This window comes from Cygnus atratus, chromosome 22 (genome assembly GCF_013377495.2).
Source record: "Cygnus atratus isolate AKBS03 ecotype Queensland, Australia chromosome 22, CAtr_DNAZoo_HiC_assembly, whole genome shotgun sequence".
Lineage (NCBI taxonomy): Eukaryota > Metazoa > Chordata > Aves > Anseriformes > Anatidae > Cygnus > Cygnus atratus.
In genome coordinates this window covers 3,124,030-3,138,102 of record NC_066383.1, presented here as the reverse complement: position 1 = coordinate 3,138,102, position 14,073 = coordinate 3,124,030, and the positions used below count along the sequence as shown (strand labels likewise).

The following is a 14,073-nucleotide window of genomic DNA, read 5'->3' as shown; positions in this document are numbered from 1 at the left end:
TGGGGCCGGTGTTCATCTCTGCAAAAACTCAGTGCTCGCCGCGGCTGCCCGCTCCTCTCCTCCCAGGGGAAGGTGGCGAGAGGACACGGCAGGGGGAAGGGCGGGAGAGGGGGGCCGCGGACCGAAATAACAGCCAAGAAATTAAACAAAAACAACAACAACAATAAAAAACCCTATCACAAGGCGAGAGGCTTGCCATCTGCCGCGTGGGTGCCGGAGCAGGAGCCGCACGCCAGCCCCGCGCTGCCTGGGTACCGCCGGCGCCAAGTGACTCAGCACCGGGAGGGATGCGCTGGGATTCCTCGGCCCCGCGCACCCCGAGAAATGCCCCCAGCCCGCCGAAGGGACCCAAAAAGGGGGAAAAAAAAAAAATCCCCTGGGTACCCGCTCGTAGCCAGGGCTGGGAACCCATCCTGCCGGGGTCGGACCCTTCGCACCTCCGGTGGTACCTCGGGGAGGAGGAAATCCAGGTGGAAGCGGGGATTTTTCGCAGGAGCCGCGTTTCCATGGCACCCAGCAGGGAGGTGTTATCCACAGCCCTGCCGCTTCGTGGGGTCCAGCAGTGAGAGCAGCCCCGGAGCCCCCCCCGCCACCAACACCCACAGCCTGCGGGGCCCATCCGGTGGCACAGCTGCCACCCAAATGTCCCCAGATGTCCCCAGATGCAGGCTGGGCACTGCTCACCGCGATCCATTTGGGGTGGCACCTGCATGGCTTTGAAATCCCTGCGTGTCCCCTCCCCGAGGTGTCCCCTGGGTCCCACCTTGCTGGGGCTGAGCACCACCGGGTTGCGGGGCCGGCAGCGCCGTGTCCCCGTATAACACAGCCCTCGGCGTGCTGGGGAGGGAGACAAAAGCCCTATTACTCACTGCCGGGGAGGAGCGCACAGCACATTACTCAGCCCCTCCATCAGACGGGTTTATTCTTCACCCATCAACCTGGGGGAGCGGCGAGGAGGAGGAGGAGGGTGCCGGGGGGGTGATGGATCCCCCCGAGCGGTGACAGCCCCTCTTCCCCCCTGCCTGAGGGATGCTGAGCCCGAGGGACACGGTCCTGGGTCACTGCCCCCCTCCAGGGACAGCTGGGGCAATGGTCCGAGCACAAACTGGTGCTGTGGTTCTTACTGGGGGAAAGGTGGGTGTGGGAATGGGGTAAATCTCAGCCACGGGGGTGGCAGCGTAATGCTGGGGGGGTTTATGGAGGGACAGGGGAGGAGGCTGGTGTCCCAGCTGCCAAAATCCCTGATGGGTCAGGGCAGGGAGCGAGCCACTGGGGTTGCTCCTGGCCAAAAGGACTTTTCACGAGCTCCTGCTGGCCCTACAGCCCTATGTGTGTCCTCAGCGCATGGATCAAGGCACTGATAGTATGGCACTCGGAGCTGAGTCACGGGCGAGGGATGAGCCAGCGGCGGATTTGCAGCTGTGCACTTCTTAACGGAGCAAAATCACAATCATCAATGTGGGTTCGAGCTGGGAGGGGGATTTTACGTGGGGGAGAGCATTGCTGCTTTAATTTGGGGGTGCGGGGAGGCAGGATGATGGGGACAAATGGGGATGGCTTAGCGGACATCCGCCAGGATGGGTTGGGAGGCAGCAGTGATGAATGGCCACGATGAGGAGCACCTGGAGCCTCAAACCCCATGGGGTCACAGCTGCGGGTGGTGAGCCCTTAAATAGGGGAGCAGGGACCCTCCCAGCCCCTCGGCTGCTCTGCACCACCTCCACCACCCCCAGCTCTCCTGGCCAGGTACCGGGGACACTGCGGGGCTGCGCGATGAGGGGATGCTCGATGGGTTTGGGCAGTGCCGCGGCTTTGGGAAACTTGCTGCCTTTGCTCCGCTTGCAGAAAATCTGTTTCTCCCTCCTTCTTTTCCTGCTCTCGGCACGTTTGTCCCCACCAGACCTGGCTGGGGGAAGCCCCCGTCCGTCTGGAGGCTGGGTACCCCACGGATGGTTGCCTGAGCGACTGTTGCTCCCTGCAGCATCCATCGCAGGAGCCGTCGGAGCCATTAGCATGCTCTCAGTGCTGCGGTGCTGGAGAGCTGCCGGGGGCTGAGGGTCACCTGCATCACCTTGCTGTTCATCTAGCAGCTGTACCAAGGATCTGCTGGCATCCCCGTGTCCCGCTGCTCCCATCCCCTCGTGTGCTGCCCTTGAGACGAGGTGCCCGAGCAGAGACCTGCGTCCGTAGGAGATTCGGTGGAAAACCAATTAGGATTTTAGAAGCAAAGGAGGGCTGTTAATTGACTCTATCCTTGCAAATTAATAAGGCATTGATGTTATTGTTTAACTCTGCATTTGGAAATTCAGGATGAGCCTGGTGATGTTTGGGGGGCCAAGAGATGAGCAGGGGGCTGTGGAGCAAGGAGCAGATTGGGGGCTGCTCTGTGTGCTCAGGGTATTTCCATGGGGTATTTGCCTGGAGACTTCCCCAGGGGTTCTCTAGTGGGGTACGCAATCCCCAGGGCTGCCTTACTTCTCTGCCTCACCCTATGTGCTTATATAGCCCGGTGCTGATGGCTGCTACCAGCTGACAAGGGCAGCCCTGCCCCTCTAGGATAAAACTGGCTGAGGTGTCCGGGTGCTGCGGAGGGCAGCCCGGGAACGGAGCTGCTGGAGCTGCTGTTGGGCTCTCCCGTGCATGAGGATGATGGCACACAGGAGGGGCTGTCAGGGAGAGTGATGAACATGGGCGGACGGCAGCTGGTGTGACAAACAGGTTGGCTGGGGTGGGAGGCATCCGAAGGTGTTTGTTTTCCAGGGGAAGGGAGGCATCTGAGGAGAGGAGCACAGCGAGGAGGGCGCTCGGCAGCGCTGTGCCCCCAACGGGGCTGGGGGCTGACCCTGGGGGGTTCCCATCGGGTGGCCGTGACAGCGGAGGTGTTGGGGTGCCTGGCATGTCCCAAAGGAGAAGCAGCATGGGGAGGTGGTTTCCCAGCCCCTGCAGTGGTCAGAGGCAGGATGAGGTGCTGGTCACCCTGGTTTGGGCTGTCGTGGTCCCTTGGGGATGCTTAGATGGGGCTGTCCCATCTGAGCATCCCTCCAGGGAACTGAAGCACACTGCCCACCCCTATCCTTTTCCCACCACGGAGCACAGCTCCCCCAGACCGTAATCCTTTCCCAATCTGTAAGGCAGAGGTGTGCTGAAAACTCTGCTGATTTTTTTTCCCCTCTTAAGGACTTCTTTTGGTGCATTTATTTTACTTTCCTTGCCCCCTAGCACCTAACCTGGCTTAAGCTGGGATATTTCAGCTCCTTTTTCTGAGCCTGACCCACTCCTGAACCAGCATTTTGTCACCAAATGACTTAATTTTGAGTCAAAAATATATCAGTAAAATGCATCTGATCAGTGCCGTCTAAAAATAAGCAGCCTCTGTGGGTCGGAGCTCCAGCTGGGGAAGAGCAACAGGTATCTGGGGCTGATTTATCTCAGGGCTGCCCGGTCCTCCTTCACTAAGCTGAAAGGCCTTCTCTTCTGCTTTTTTCTCCCCAAAGCACCTGGTTTTGGGTCTCAGCATGCCTCCCGAAGGGAAGCCCAGCATGGAGCGAAGACACCCGCTCAGCTCTCAGCTCCGTCCTCATCCCAGGCTGTGCGAGGGATGCCTGGAGAAAAGCATGAATCAGCCTTTCTCGGAGCACACGGCGTGACGAGCTCCCGGCGGCTCCCCCGTGGGTTTGCCTCGCAGCCCTGCCTGCTGCGGGTGGGTTCTTTATGGGGCTGACTTCTTTGGGCATCGCTGGTGAGGCAGAGCCACAGCTCTGGCGTCCTCACCGGGGGACGGTTGCGCACCAAATGCTTTTGCATCCCTGCAGGCGTTGCAAAGAGCAGGGCTGCATTCTGTTGCCATTAGAAGAAATAAAAATCAGTTTTTTTTTCCCCCCTCTTTTCTTGCTAATGAGGAGTCAGGCACAGGTGGGGAGAGCAGAATGCAATTGGAGGCGGAGGACACAGCACTGGGGATGTCAGCCAAGGGTTTCTGTCCCCAAACCATGGCACGGTCAGTGCCTGCCTGCTTTGGTGAGGCCACACTGCCTTGGTCCTGGTGCAGGACCCGCAGGAAAAGCAGGCAGCAGCACGGGGCACAGCGATGCCTGTGCAGCCCGCGGCAAACCCTGCAAGGCCACCGTGTCCTTGTCAGCTGGAGGTGACACAGGTGCGTGCGGCTGCTCGGCTGCTTTCCCTGGGACCCGCGCTTGCAGCAGAGCAGATCTCAGGCTCCCCTTTCCCACCGTGCTGGGGGACGTGGTGGCCGTGCGAGCGCAAAGCAGTGGCCAGTGCCGGTGGAGCCGCAGCACAGCAGGAGAACGGCGTTTTTTTTGCTGCGACAGCTTTGCAACAGATTCTCTGGCGGAGCTGACTGCAAACTGCAATCCTAAACTGTAGGACGACTCCTTTTTCCAGTCTGGGAGTGTGAGAAACAAATTTGTTTGGGTTATAAAAACATATTAAAAAGCAACACATTTTGTTTTGCAATATACATAGTTCTTCATGCCAATTTTTTTCTTTTTCTTTTTTCTTTTTTTTTTTTGTAATGAGTGCCTTCCAGACAAAGACGTTCCTTAATAACTTTTTGTGGAGGTAATTGCTGGGGAGATGTTTCGGAGCGCTGTGCAGGGAGCTGTCAGTCACAGCCTCCGCTGACGGCTGGGTGTCACCGGGTATGGGAGCAGAAGGCTGGGAAGTGCCTGGGTCCCTCTCCTGGAAAAGGATCTGGTGCTCGGAGAGCTGGTGCCCAGCTGCGGGAACCGGGGTTGCTGGGGCAGCACCAAAGTGGGTTTTTGCTCACCAGGTGTGCCCAGAAGCATGAAGGTCTAGTGCCCAGAAGGTTGAAGTCTTGCTGTCTGTAGTTCTGTAATACTTCACTGATGCTGCTTAGCTCTCCCCCAGACCCTGGGTTATGATTGTCATGCTTTGAGGAGCATTTTGTGGGTGCCACCAGCCTCTCTTGCCCCTGGACTGGGGGATAGCATCCTCCTCCTGGCTTGCTTCATGCCCAGGTGACAGCTCGGGTCACCAGCAAGGAAGGAACAATGTGCAAGGGACACCCAGGAGCCGAGGGCAGGCTTGGACCCCGACTCTTCAGATGGAGGAGTCAACTCCTCTGAAAGTCACCCCAAGGAGAGGGGCCAAGAGGCAGGGGCTGGGGAATGGCTCCGGGAGGTGGCATCTCCAAGGGGTTCTGGGCTTGCCTCCCCTCGTGGTGTCCGGCTGCATGTAGCTGGTTTGGTTTTGTGTTTTTTCTTGGAGGAGACACAGGAGAAGCTCAACACGTGCTGGTTGGAGCTTTTACAGTTGGGATCCTCTGTTAAAAATAAACACAACATGTTTATGGAAAGCCATCCCACCAGGCTAACCAGGCACTGCCATCAGTTCTTCGTCTGGTTTAGAAGTGCTCCGTCTCCTCCTGGTTTCCTCACTACAAGAGGTTAAAAGCAGAGTTTGGCACCGCTTCTTCCCATCAGCTTTGGTTTTATGGAGCTGCTTTTTCTCCTTGCCTCTCTGGGCTGGCCCTTGCCCATCTCTCCCAGGTCCTGCCATGCTCGTGGCCCATCTCAGGGGTCTTTGTGGGTCTGTTTTGGTGTCGTTACAAACAAGCTGATTGCAGCTGACCCCTGCACCATTTTCTTGGCAACTCTGTTTTCCCAAGTCGGTGTCAGCTGCTCTTCAAATCAAGGAAACTGGCTGTGGGTTATTTTTTTTAAATGGCACTAACTTTGATTTGTAATTAAAACACACTCCATTTAATTAGGAAGGTATCACACAACCTTTAGAAACACGACTATCTTTATATATTTACTCCCATTGCTTGTGTTTTCCTTGGTGACTCGAGTTCCAATTAAAACAACCTCCTTATTAAACCGTCAGCTCTTAAATAAAACCCAGGAGCTAAAAATACAGTAAGGCCACCGAGTGCCCTCCCCATCCCTTCCCCACACCTCTCCTGCGTATCCCTGGCTCGGTGCTCGCTGTGTTTGTGGGCAGAGCACCGATTGCTCCAGGTCCGTCTCCATCCGTGCTCCGATGGTCCCTGCAATGGGCACACTGCTCCTACTTGTTTAGGGTTTGCTCCCCGTTAGGGTTTTCAGCTGCTGCGATCTCAATTCCCTGGCTCATTTCCTTCAAGCTTTCTCCCTGCGTAATGCAAAAACTTGCTGGGTTCAAATGCACCGAGAGGAGCCCAGCTGAGACGGGACGGAGGGGCTGGGTTGGCCCCAGCAGCGATGCTGCAGTGGGGAAGATCCTGATGCAAACATTTTTGGGAAGCCTTTGCGGGCAGGAGGAAGCAGCTTCGCTGTGCAAAGCTCGGCTTGATGTGCATCCAGCTGTAATGTGGTGCTTGCCGTTGCTTTAGCAGGACCAAGGGGAACAGTCTGCTTTCGCTCACAACATTTCGGTGTGATACATGCATTTGCAATATAGGAACAATAGCCGTCCTGCCAAGCTAAACATGAGCTGTTCCCCAAGTTGTTGGCATTTTGCTTTTTGCCAAGGGTCTAGAGAGGAGGCGGGTAAACAGCCATTAACTCTTAGCAGCAGCAGAAAGGTGGCAAGGAGAAAATGAATCAGAGAAGGAACAGGGCTGGAGGTGGAGGAACCCCCTCTGGGTTGATTTGACATCGGTGGACGCTGATGGGCTTACCCTTGGAGCCAAAGGGCTTTGTGCTTTGGGAAACTGAGGCAGGGGCTCTACCAGCACCGCAGGGAGATGTAGGGTACCCCAAGGACCATCCCATTGCCCGGCTTTGGGGCCAAATCCTGCATGGAGCTGGCTGGGACGGGATGCTGGGCTCGCCCCCCAGGCACGGCGCTCGCTGCGTGCTCACTGGTGAGGTGATTTCCCAGAGGTGCTGGAAGTTGCCTTAAAGCGAGCTGTCAAAATGATGTCAAATCGCGCCTGGCGGGCTGCGCGGGCTCCCTCTCTCCCGATACATCGACTGTGACAATTTTGTCAAAGCTCCTTTTTGAAAAGCTGTTTTGACGGGGTGCTAATGGCTCCTTCTTAATCAGGCAGTTGTGAGCGCGGACGTCCCCAAACGCATCGAGCGGAAGCCGCTGCGTTCTGTTATAATTAACAAAAATGATAATAATGGGCTTAAAGGAGAACAACCAAGGGGCTGGAGCCTCTCGGAGCCGGGGCACGTTGGCAGCTCATGCATTCTGGTGATGCTCCCAGTCTGCAGAGGCCCAAGGTGGTGTCAGCCCACTTTCTGGGAGCTCAACCCATTTTTTGGGAACATTTTATGGTGCACGCTGCATCTCCGAGGCTTTGTTCGGGGTGGGGGGTACAGGGCTGGGGCTGCCCCCGTGAGCAGGGAGCTGCCTTGGCTCACATTAATAAAATGCCAGGTTAAAAATAAAAATCAATAAACGTCAGATTACCGAGATGGGATTAATATCAATTTTAAAGAGCCCCCCAACGTAAATAACTACCCAGCGTAGCCCAGCTAATGAGATTGGGAGCCTCAGCAATCAAGGCGGAGGATTAGAGATGATCAGAATAAATCCCAAATGATGAGGGGCGCTTCCAAAATTTATCCTTGCGAGACCCCACTACCACGGCCATGGATATTGGGGTCTGGGTACCAGCTCTGCCACCTGGCTGCGGCAGTGGGTGCTCGGTGCCTGCTTGGACATCGGTGCCGGCCGCCCAAAATTCTGCAGCCCCCTGCTTCTGTTGCATGCCGCAGTCACATCCCAGCTGTCCTGCAGCACCTTGTGGGTTCCCACCACCCTGGGCTCTGCTCGAGGCTGCAGGGGCACTGGGGACCCGTGGGGTGGCATTTGGACCTTGTCTGAAGCCTGCGTGCCTGCGGCCACCTCGCCACCACCCTTGGGTGCCCCCAAGCACCTCCCGCAGCCACCCATGGTCTCCAGCTGTGCTCTCCCTTCCCGGTTCCTGGCTTAATCCCCGTGTGTTTTTAATGTCTCTGCGTGCCTCTAAGCTCTTCCGCACCCAGAGGCCAAATGCTCCTTGTAGGATTCAGACGGCTCCCCTGTGGATTAAATGGGATGGCTGCAAATTCCTTGTAATTTCCTAGCACGGCTGTGTTATCTGCTCAGGGCTGGTGGGGGCTGCAGGGGCGGCCCCCCCCATTTCCCATCCATGTAACACGTGCCGAGGGTTAGCGAGCGATCCCGTGCCTGGGCTCTGATTGAATTAATCAGCTGGAGTTGGGCACACAGGGAGGTTTGGGGGGGAATTCCCTTGATGCTGGGGCTTTCTGGGTGCTCAGGGTTGTGTGGTCCTGGAGATGCGTTCCCTGCTGCCAGGTCTCTCTCGTATGGAGCAGCGAGCTGGTGTTTTCAGGTCCTTGAAGGCTTTTGCCCTAACCATAAAAACCATGCACGGTGCTAGGGATGGAGAGCACTGTGTAAAGCTGGCCCCCCGGTGTTTGGGGTGCTGGGGGCATGGTGTGGGGGCATCCCCAGCGAGGCCACCGCTGCCTTCCCAGGGTGGGAGCGTGGATTTGTCTTTCTGATGCCTCAGTCAATGGCATCGACTGGGCTCGAGCGAGGGTTCGATTGTAATTTGGTCGGAGGGCCCCACGCGGAGTGCCGGAGGAGTAATTAGAGCAGCAGGGGCGGCACGGGGCTGGCTGCTGCGAGGTCAGGGTCTGGTGGGGATGGGAGAAACGTCCTGGGGTCCCTGCAGCACCCTGGGGGCGGCTCCTGCACCCCCAGCTGCTGGGACACCCCTTGAAGACCCCGGGCTGGTGGGAACAAGGGGATTTCCATGGCTAAGGGAATCTCCCAGAAGCTTGGCAAAGAAAAATCATTTCCTTAGCGTGCTGCAGGAGGCTTCCCCCCTCCCTGCCAAAAAAGAGGGGTCTGGGGACCCCAAGGACCCCGGGGGTGGGTGACGGGGCTCCCAGTGGGGACCAGATCTTGCTGTTTTGGGGGAAATAGGTGAAATTTCCCCGCAGCCCAAGGCAGCCAAGCAGCCCGAAGCTGGGATGCAATCGATGCTCTCGCACAGAAGCTGTTCCGGCTCTCCCGTGCCCTCGCAGCCTGCAGCTCGCTGGCAGATCCCACCCACACAGAGCCTGGCTGCTGCTTCCAGCGCTGGGGCTGCGCTGAAATGGCCTCGCTGCGCTCCCCCGGCGAGGATTTCTGCCTGTCTGGGCAGGGGGTTTAGGGGCTCGTGCCTGATGGACACCCCCAGATTTCTCCTTCTGTGCTTTTTAGGGGATGCTGGCACCGCGCATCCCGGCCGGGCCCCGGGGGATGCTGCACGCAGCCGGGCTGGGAGAAAGGCGGGGGCGGCTTTCGGGGCTGGGTGGGTGGAAGGGAAGGGAAAGGAGGATGTAAACTTGAGGAAAAGGTCAGGCGTGCTATAAATAAGTGGCATCCGGGGAAAAAATGTCAGCGTGCAGCGGCAGTGACACACACCAGGGCCCGAGATGGAGAGGGTGTGGTGGCTGTGGTCCGATCCGGATGATCGTATCCATGGGGATTGGGGTAATGGGGTCTTGGGTGTCAGGGCACAAAGGGGACTTTCCCTCTGCTCACCAGCCAGGGACGGGACCAGGCTGCTCCCGCCTCTGCTGGGGGAGGCAGAGAGGAGGAGGCTGGGGAGGATGAAGGTGCTAATAGAGACAGATGAGCAGCACTTTCTGTTAAATGTCCTTATCCATTCTGCTCCAAGAGCTGTGCAGGAGGGCCCTGGAGGTGAATTTGGTGGGTCAAAGCACAGCTCTCCTGCTAGCTGGGTGGTTACTGGGGATGCTGCTACAGCCAAGCAGGGTTTGGACATGCATCGGTTGCAAGCTGTCCCACAGTTCAGCTTCTTGGGGCCCCAAAAACTGTCCTGCTGCTGCCTAATGGGGAAAAAAACATTTCTGGGTTTGGGTGATGGAGCGATGGGTGGGCAACCTGGAGCCTCACAGCATCCTTGGGGGGTTTGGGGCTGGGGGCAGGCAGCAGCACAGGGTGCTGCACAGCCTGCTCTGCCCATGCTGCTGCCGGGACATCCCCTGGGCTGCGTGGTGCGCTGTGCTCGAAGGCTGATTGCACATTTGTCCCAAAGTGGTGTGACTTGCTGCCTAATCATCCTCCCCAGCAGCCCTCTGAATGCAGGGCTGATTGCTGCCTGCTGTGGGGGGAGCGGACTCAGGGCCAAGCCCAGCTGCGGGGAAGCGGTGCCGGCAGCCGTGTGCTGCTGGCGCCGGTTCAGCAGTGGGCTGAGGACTGGCAAACTCGCCCCTCAGGTTCGTGCCCGTCTGGAGCTGTGTCCTGCAGCATCCCGGGTCTTGGGAGGCACAGAGCGAGGAAGGAAAAGCTCCCAGCTTCTTGCCTCCCAGGCAAATCAAAGGCAGAGGGAGAAGGGCAGGTGGGAAGCGGTGCAGTGGGTAATGAGAGCTGCGTTCGTGATTTCTGGCTGGGGATTTCCTCCCCGTCACTGCACTGCAGTGTCACCTGGCTGTCACCTGCAGCCTCCGGGGCCCTTGTGGCTTGGGAAAGGTTTCGGGCTGTGGCTGCGATGCCCTGAGCTCGGTGCAGGGCTGAGCCACGTGTCCTGGGGCTGTATGCTGTGGGGCAGCGTGGGGAGCGGGCACGTGGGGTTTCCGTGAGCCCATCCTTGTGGTGTCTGGGCTGCAGCCATCGGGGGGCCGTGGCCTCTTTTCCCTCTACCTCCGCTCACGTGCGCACGCAGGAGCAGGTAGCTGGGAGCACGGTGGCCCTGGGTAATCCCACCCCAGGTCGTTCTGCTCTGCAGGAGCTCGTTTGCAGCAGGCATCAATTTGCCCACCTAGTGAGGGGCAGCGAGCCGCGTGTCCGTGCCCAGGGGAGAGGGGAAGCAGCTCTGGCTGCAGGGACATGGCTCGTCCCTCCTGCAGGTTCAGCTCTCCATGCAGCCCCCGGGTTGTTCCATTTTCTGGAGGCTATCTCCAGGATGGGGGGGGTGGTTTGGTTATTTGGTGCTGGGGACAGCCCCGAGACCCCGCTCAGCCCCCCGCGGTGCCTCTGCTTAGGGCCACTTGCAGCCTTCTCTTTGCAGCAGCATCACTGCAGCAGGGATGTGCACGGCTCCAGCCCCCCACCGCCTGCTCCCCTCCGAACAAAGGCGGCTCTGAGCCTCCCCTGCCTCTTGGCACGCTACAACAGAGCCCTTCTCTCCGGCAGCAAAAGCCCTTTCCAATCCCCAAGCCTGCTGCAGCCCCCTTCCCTTCCCCAGCTCCCTCCTCCCCGCTTCCCCAGCCAGCCCTGCCGCGGGGACTGCAGCCAGCATGGCACCTGCTTGTCCCCGTCCCTTTCTTGGGGGGATCCAGAGGACCTGGCCACGGGGGCTGGGGAGCCCGGCTGCAGCCTGCAGCAAGGAGTGGCGCGGGGGGAGCGCTCCTGCCACCGGTAATTACCGGAGAGGCTGCTGCCACATGATTAGGGGACGTCAGCAGAGTGTGTCACTGCTGATGACACGCTGCATGTGCAGGGGCTGGAGAGGGTGCCAGGGCGAGAGGTTGGAGCACCGGGACTTGGCACTGAGCCAGCCTGCCCGCCCGACCTTCAGCGAGTCACTCAGCGAGTCACCCGTGCCTCAGTTTCCCCATAGAAGCTCGGCAGCTGCAGTGGGGCTGCGCCCCCCTCCCCCCTGAGGAGAGCTGCACGCTCCTGGCTTTTTTGGGGGGATGTTCTAGGGGAAGCCAGGACAAAGTGTCGTTACTCACGGCGATGACAGCGCCGATGACAAGTCCCCAGCCTCCAGGAGCACGTGCTGTGCCCATGCTCCTCGCGTGGGGCTGCGTTCCCCGTGCCAAGAGGCCCAGTGAGTAACGGGGTGGGCGGCAGCACCGGGGTGCTGAGTGGGAGTGGGAGCTTTTGCACAGCAAAAGCTGGCGAAAGTTTGCCCCATCTGGGGGCAAACCCCGACCCGCGGGCTGGGTGGGGGTCTCCTGCCCCACCTGGGCTGCCTCTGCTCCAGCACAAGGTCCCATGGAGCTGAGCCCGGCAGCTTTGGGTCTCCCCAAAAAGTTGGGGTGCAGGTGCTGAGCCCATCCCCAAGGTGGGGACATCTCGCACCCGGGGCTGCCGAGAGCTGTGTTTTGGATGGAGAGGTGCTTGAGGAGATAAGGATGGGGTATGGCATTCCGGGAGACAGATCCTTCTCGGAGGTTAATAAGACAAGACAGGCAATTGCTGCCGCTTGATACAGGGAGCGTCGTGTGAGTGAGTCTATTAGTGGGCTGGTGAGTAATCAGCTACGTTGGAGACCTGCTAACGGGAGGAAAAAGTTGTTAACGTGACTCAGCTGACCCCTCTCCGCAGAAGTTAGCGTGTCTTTTCTGAAATACCGCAGGTGGATTGCTCCACGCCTTGGACGCGCAGCCGGGAAGGCATGGCAGGATCTTCCTCCTTGCTTGCCAGCTGGAGTCACGCGCCGGCGATGAGCCACCGGGAGAGGAGAGGGGCCAGCAGCTCTCGAGCCTAACCCCAGCCCCGAGCCCGTCTGCCTGCTCGTCCTCCGGCAGCTCCAGCGAGGAGCTTTTCAGTATTTCCAGCCCCGCTGTGCTGGCAGCGATGCTTCGGGCTGGCTCAGCACTTCGGCTCCCGTCCTCCCGCGTGCCTCGGGTGGGGATGGGGCAGGCTCCCTCCTCCCGGTCCCCTCCCGGAGCAGGGGGGAGGTGACAGCTGGGCGATGTGGGATGCTGTGAGACACCGAGTCCCACTTTCCAAATGTGGGCCGTTGCCTCCCGAAGTGCAGGAGGCAGCTCTCCCGGGAGATCAGGTGTTGTGAGACTCGTGACTGTACCATGCAAATGCTGGGGGCTGTGAATAAGCACGTACTTGTGCTCCACGTGGGCTGGAGATGCCGTGGTCCAGGCGGCACAGCCTGGGGCTCGTGCTCCCCGGCCGGGTCACGGCACGAGGGGCTGGCAGCGGAGCCACAGGCACCGGCACCCTGGGAGATGCTGTTTGCAGGTCAGCCCCTCTCCGACCGGGCAGGTTAGTCAAGAGCAGGGCTTACATAAAGCACGCTGGGTCTCCTCCTGCAGTCCATGCCCTCGCCATACCACAGAGCCTCCCTAGGGTCAGCTTTTTTTTTTTTGTTTGTTTTTGCAGCCCCAAATGGAGGGCTAAACCCAAAGCGTGCTGCTCTGAGGGCTGGCCAATTCTGAATTTCTAGCCTCAACCTGCACCTCGTTCCTGTTTTTCTGGTGGTACCCAACCCTTTTTCCTCCTCCCTTGATTCCAGGAGCCAGGATGCAGGGAGCTGGCAGCAGGACGTGGCCCCAGTGCCCCGAAGTGCAATGGGGAGAGACACGTCCCCAAAGTCTCTTGGCTTGAGCAGCGCCCTTGTGCTAGCTTGAGGATTCCTTCCTCTTGCAACTGTCAGTGCACTGAAAAAAGAAAGAAAATAAATAAAAAGCAATGACATTTTATCCCTCTTGTTAGGCAAAGTGGTAAATTTATCGCTGGGCAGTTGTCAAGTGACTCAGCTGTACGCGGCAGGCTACGCTCTCCGTGGCTGCTCAAGGGGCAGAGGGGAAGGGCTGTCACCGGGCGCTGCCCTACAGTGACTTTTTCCCCTTTTTTGTGGCCTTCTGAGCTGGGGAACAGTGGGGGTCCCCAGCCCTGCGGTGCGAAGGATGGATACCAGCAGAAAGCTGCTCCCAAAGCTGCTCCCCTTGAAAAGAGACGCGCTTTCCCTGCGGGGTGGGAAAGTGCTGACCCCATGGCGGTGGCACCGCTGTGCCCTGCGGGGACGTGTCCCGGGCGTAGAGGTGTGTGTATGGCCGGGCTGGATCTGCCCCCGGGCACTGGTGGGCTGGCAGCTCCCTTGGGGCCGAGGGTCCAGGCACTTCTTGCCTCGCCGGCTGCCTTCACCCGCACCCGGCTCCGGCACAGCCGAGTGGTGGGAAAGTACACAGAGTGCCCTGCTCATGTAAATAAACCCGGCTATAAATAGAGAGGGAGAGAAGTGTGAAAGCAGTGGGGAAGGGATTTTATAAAACTAGCAAATTAGTCTGGAAAAACAAGGGTGTGAACCGGCAGCCGTGCTCCAACCCGAGCCCATATTTCCAGTTCCTTGATGGATGATGGGGCCGCGGTTGGGCGCGCGACTTGGAGAGGTGC

General features: G+C 58.9%; 2 long non-coding RNA genes across 2 annotated transcripts; both read left to right on the top strand.

The window, feature by feature from the left end:
• Positions 1-941: 941 nt before the first annotated feature.
• LOC118252471 (uncharacterized) lies at positions 942-3,883 on the top strand. Its single transcript, XR_004780143.2, has 2 exons — positions 942-1,134; positions 3,495-3,883. It is a non-coding gene; the product is annotated as an uncharacterized LOC118252471 (long non-coding RNA).
• A 5,461-nt stretch (positions 3,884-9,344) lies between these two features.
• On the top strand, positions 9,345-13,378 carry LOC126913554 (uncharacterized). The gene is made up of 2 exons (XR_007709106.1): positions 9,345-9,459; positions 12,296-13,378. It is a non-coding gene; the product is annotated as an uncharacterized LOC126913554 (long non-coding RNA).
• The last annotated feature ends 695 nt before the right edge of the window (positions 13,379-14,073 follow it).